Below are 6,000 nucleotides of genomic sequence, written 5' to 3'. Positions count from 1 at the left end.
TGGACTTCTAGCCAGAGAACGGACAGAAAATACATTTCTGTTGTTAAGCTACCCAAGCTGTGGTATTCTGTTATGGCAGCCCTAGCAAGCTGATGCAGCGGCATTATTCTCAAAGCGTTGGTGGCCCTTCTGCTTGAGCTGAGGTCCTGGTGGTGTAAGCAAGCTGTTCCAGCCACTGCTCCCTACTTTCCTGATCCCATGCTCTCGCTGTCTCTTCCTTCATTGTCCTTACCCTTCTTGCTCATTGCAATTTATTTAATCAGGAGGCACTTAATATGAACCTCGAGGAATCTCAAGGATTTGGGGATGTTTGTGAATAATTTGGTTGTTGATGTGCCTCATTCTCATGGCATTAAGATAACAGGAAGTACTGACTGAAGTATTTCCCCACTGAATTATCCTCAGTTTTTATTATATGAACTAGGAAACATTGAGAAGAAAATTTTCCCCATATCCTTTCTCTCACATTTCTTCCTCTGATTGATGAGAGTCAATAGCTCACCCTTTGTAGATTACTTCGAATTCATTAGTCAAATCTTTAGAGGAAGATAATGAAATCACTCTACATCAACTTAGTGGCCGGGTAGTTATCGCACTCCTTGAAACACATTCCCTCTCCCTGACCAACCGTCCTCCCTCAACCTTCATTATATGTGGGGTGTGTACTTCTTCAAGGAGGAAGCAGGAAGGCCGCTTGAAGTTACTGGAAGATCTACATTCTGCTCCGCGGCCATCCTCAGTAACCTCCGCATACTTGACATTCCTTTGATTTCCTGAAGAAGAGTGACTCACCCAGAATCACAGAGCCGCAGTAGATGGAATAATTGGTCTCAAGGTCTCCTAATATTTCTTTCTTCCTTCGGCAATTCTCTTTACTTGTAAAGGGAATGATTATCTTGCTGGAGACTGCTGCATGTCGGTGTCAAGAGGAAAGGAAGAGGGAGAGGATCTGCCCGTGATTGAAAAAGAGGACTTTATTTTGTGAACTCTTCCTTCCCTGGTTTCTTTTCAATGTTCGCCTGGGTTGCTTAAGCACCATAGCTCCGGAAAGCTTGTGCTTACGTTTGCCTCAGAGTTTAGTACATCTTGGGAAGCTACAAGTCAGGTCTGCCTCTTTTCTAGCACTGATCAAGAGGGAAAGAGAAGGGCAAGAAGGAGCTGGGCTGGGAGAAGTAAAGGTGGGCCTGCCCTCTGCCCAACCTTGCCAATGGCAGTGTCAACTGTGCCTCTCATTTGACTGACAGGGAAATGCCAAAAAACCCCAACCCAAACCAAACCAACACAAAAGCCTCATGGTGATGCTAAAAACAAAATACACGCACAAAAAACCCCAAACCAACCAACCAAACACAGAAATCTCTGCCATTTGCAATCTGGGGGAAAATTGTATAAAAAAGGGTCCCCCCGGCAATGTGTTTGTATGTGTGTGCAGTGGAAATTGGGGATAAATTAAGGAGCAAATATGAAGATAATATAATAATCGCTTCCTAATTGCAACACTCAAGTTCTATTTTATTTTTGTCCCCCCTTTTTTTTTGGTGCTGTTTTTTTCTATTCTATTCCATTTCCTAAGCCACATATGATCCCTACAGGTATGTGCAAGTATTTCCAAAAAATATTTGGGTGCCTACAATGGGCAAGGCATTATGCTAGGTTTGCACAAGTCGAAAAGATGGCTAAGATTTAGTCTATCCTCAGGCTCTGCAGTTTCATAGCAAAAGTAATTCATAATTATGTTTGCTTACAGATTTGCAAAAACAGCTAACTTTTACAAGAGAAACCATTTTAATGGTCTTGCATTTGTCGATAGCATTTAAATGTCATTGACATTTAGCTCAAACCAAAAACATAGTTTGAAATAATAAGCAATTAAATGAACACTTTCTTTTTTTAAGATTTTATTTGTTTATTTGACAGAGAGAGAGACAGCCAGCGAGAGAGGGAACACAAGCGGGGGAGTGGGAGAGGGAGAAGCAGGCTCCCTGCAGGGAGCCCTGATGTGCATGGGGCTTGATCCCAGGACCCTGGGTTCATGACCTGAGCCGAAGGCAGACGCCCAAAGACTGAGCCACCCAGACACCCCTAAATGAACACTTTCATCACAAACAAGGATTTCAGAAGTTTTGGCTTACTAATGTGTTATAAATTGTAAGAGGGAAAGAAAGAGTTACACCCATGCCATATGTGAACTACGGGGCTATAAAGTACTTTGTCATCTGTAATACATCTGCTTCATTTAACTCAAATTCTAACATTTATAATTTCAATAGTTGGTACTATGATCTTATACATGACATGAAAAAAATAATATTTGAACAAGTACTTGAATTTGGTAGGTAGCAGTTTAGAGTTACAATGTCTCTTCCAACTCTTAAGATATTAGATTCTATTAGAACACAAATCTAGCCTTTAGAATAGAACTCCAGAGGGAAATATCCATAGTTCAACACTAGTTTAATGCTGTATTACTATCATTTTGGATGCTCAAGATGGCCATTATTTTGGTTTCATAAAATCTGTTTATCTGTTTATAGTGGTTGACTGGCAAAATGTTATCATTTGCTGCCAAATTTCTGAAAGCAAATCAGGGAAAAAAAGAGTATTAACTAAAAACCATAAATCAATCTCAGTCATGATTCCTCCCATGAAATGGATCCAATCATGGGCAACAATCATAAACAGATGCTATTTTTTTTATCAGATGCTTAAGTGTTTCCCTAATATAGGATCCAAACAATGTCAAATGATTAGAGGTATAATGTAGAAAGAGTCTAAGTTGTCGGGAGTCTCACAAAGGAAGGAAGTAATGACATACTGTTTTTACTATTACTGAGCATTTGTCCACCGCCGGTCAGTCTCCATGGTAATCCAGTGCAATTGCACCACGTAAAGTAAGCACATTAGTCTGGCACAGGCATTTGCTTCCTCTCTGAATTTCCTGTTTTCCTAGATATGAGGTCTCTGAGGTGTGCCTTCAGGAAATAGTCACTCACTCAGCGTTCTGCTAGGAAGAGTGGTTTGGAGAGAATAGGTTCCTACTGCTTGCTAAAACGTTAGCTTTGTTCTAACCTACCCCGTTCCATCTAAATAAACTTAAGTTCAATTCACTTTCACTAACGTCTTTTTTTTTTTTTTTTGAGATTTTATTTATTTATTCGACTGAGATAGAGACAGCCAGCAAGAGAGGGAACACAAGCAGGGGGAGTGGGAGAGGAAGAAGCAGACTCCTAGCGGAGGAGCCTGATGTGGGGCTCGATCCCACAACGCCGGGATCACGCCCTGAGCCGAAGGCAGACGCCCAACTGCTGTGCCACCCAGGCGCCCCCTCTTTCACTAACGTCTTATACAGCAGGAGGCATTCAATCATTGCCAAAGTCAGTGTGTTAAGTCTAGTTGTTGAAGGCAGCTGGTTTCTCATAGAACCATGTTTCCCTACTTCCTGTATCAGTCAGGTTATGATTCAGTGATGGGAAATGCCAAAGGGAGCTGGCAACAATGGCCCTTTCCACTCACAATAGATTTTCTTTTATGCACTTTGGATTTTTCCTCCAGTATTGTGCTCAATGGTACTTCTACCACGTAATCAGACCGATTGGCTCTACAAGGTGCTGATTGGCAAGAAAGCCTCCAGGTAAATGGTTTCCTCTCTTCCCGCAGACCCAGAGGCAACTGTGCTGCCAGTCTTTTACCAGGGACTTCCCCAGAGGGAAGTGGGGCTCCCATCTGCATTGGAATGAAGCTTTCAGGAGAGCCCTGGAATCTGAAAATTCCTTGAGCCTCTGCTGATAAGTGGAGATAAATTAGGCCTCCCGGGGCAGTCTGGATTCAGGCATCTTATTTCTGTGCTTTCTCCTCCACTCCCTCCTTGGCTGGTGGGAGAAAGAAAAACTCCTCCTTCTAAGGTAAAGATTTTAAGAATGGGAGCTAGTTGCTGTTTAAACAGCTATTTTGCTGGTTGTTTAAATCTCTGGTCTTCAAGTTGCATGGTTCCTTCATTTTATCTTCTTTCATTTTTTTATTACCACTGTGTCTTTTGGCTTCTCTTCCTCTGTGGGGTGAAGTTTGGTCTTCACAAAGGAAGAGGAAGTATGAGGCTTGATGTTTTCTAATTTGTGTTCATTAGTTGTATAACCTTGCAAGTGTCACTTGACTTCCTGTGCAATATGGATTCTTAAGTCTATAAAAGGGCTTGTCAATATCTATTTTCTTTGATTTGCAGAACATTAACATTGTCAATTATTTTAGTTAGGCTGATCTCAACAGAACTTTTCTCTAATATCTATGCTGTTTAATCAAGCATTTAACACTAGAATACACTGGGATATTAGTTTTCATCTATTTAAAAGTTAAGTACAAAATTTTAAACCATACTTACCTTGATTCCCTGTGTTTGTATTTCATGATACTTAAATGAGGTTTTGTGGATGGCAGAATATTTCTTTTGAGGACTATCTTGAATTATGAGGTTTCATATTCTAAGTTTGATTTGAACAAAATATATTCCCATAATCATTCATATGAAACTAGTTTCAACTTTTGTGAATAAGTTATATGTCTTTAATTTTCACAAGAAATAAAGTTTCAGTTAGTCAAGGCTCTTTATTTTCCAAGTCATTTCTCAGTTCTCCCGTACTGAACTTCGAGAGAGGAATAAAAAGCTCTGACGTGTTTCTGGATATTTGGACATTACTGTTAATGGGCAATATTGCAAATTGCCTAACCCACTTCACAAAACATACAACTGAACTCTCAAGCCCCACCTTACCATCTAAACTGACATGTTTGCTAAGTTTTGGCGGTAATGAGAAGTGCTATCTCATTTTTACTGTCATGTTCCGAGTTGGCCCTCAAGAAAACCCTTCATATATAGACCTAACACCATTGACTTCTCCTTCTTCCTGCATTAAAGGTAGAAGTACCTGAAAATTGTAAGAAAACATCTAACCCTGGGGCGCCTGGGTGGCTCAGTCATTAAGCATCTGCCTTCGGCTCAGAGCGTGATCCTGGGGTCCTGGGATGGAGCCCGCATCGGACTCCCTACTGGGAGCCTGCTTCTTCCTCTCCCTCTCCCCCTGCTTGTGTTCCCTCTCTCGCTGGCTGTCTCTCTCTCTGTCAAATAAATAAATAAACTCGAAAGAAAGAAAGAAAGAAAGAAAGAAAGAAAGAAAGAAAGAAAGAAAGAAAGAAAGAAAGAAAGAAAGAAAGAAAAAAAGAAAACGTCTAACCCTTTCACCAGACCAAACGTCTAGCAAATGATGATAGGGTTCAGGACAACAGAGGAACAAATCTCTTCACCCGAGGTCTCGTGTATTGGAAAAGCATGAGCCTTTGAACCATGTCTCAGGTTCTCACAAATTCTTTCTTTTTAAGATTATTTATTCATTTCTTTGAGAGAATGGGAGAGAGAGGGGAGAGGGGCAGAGGCAGAAGCAGGCTGCGGGGAGCAGGGAAGCCTGCTTCTCCCTCTCCCTTTGCCCTTCCCCCCCCCCCCACGCTTTCTCTGCAGGGAGCCTGATGTAGGACAGAGGGAGGAGCAGAGGGACAAGCAGACTCCACGCTGAGCAGGGAGCCTGATGTGGGGCTGGATCCCAGGACATCGGGATCATGACCTGAGCCAAAGGCAGATGTGCAACCGACTGAGCCACCCAGGCGCCTCAGGCTATCACAAATTCTGATGCCTTGAGTAAATCACCTCAATTCCAACAACATAGGTTTCCTCCTTTAAGAGATGAAGGCAGTATCTATTTCACAAAGCTGTTATATAGATTAAAGTAGACTGATGTGAAATGGCAGGTTATAAATATTCTCATCTTCAAGTCAACCATCAGAATATTAAAAGTAGTCCTTGTTCTACCACCAAAGCTAGAAAGTTGGCCTATATTTATCATAGACAGTTACCAAAACAATGGTATTTCCCTAGTCTACAAAGCACAATCACCTAAAGAATACTTTCATTTATAGATATTCAGATATTAAGCCTGGTTTGTGTGTATGTGTGTG

The sequence above is a fragment of the Ursus americanus genome, chromosome 3 (assembly GCF_024610735.1).
Source record: "Ursus americanus isolate L20-20 chromosome 3, mUrsAme1.1.p, whole genome shotgun sequence".
Taxonomy (NCBI): Eukaryota; Metazoa; Chordata; class Mammalia; order Carnivora; family Ursidae; genus Ursus; species Ursus americanus.
Note: the sequence above shows the minus strand (reverse complement) of the source record.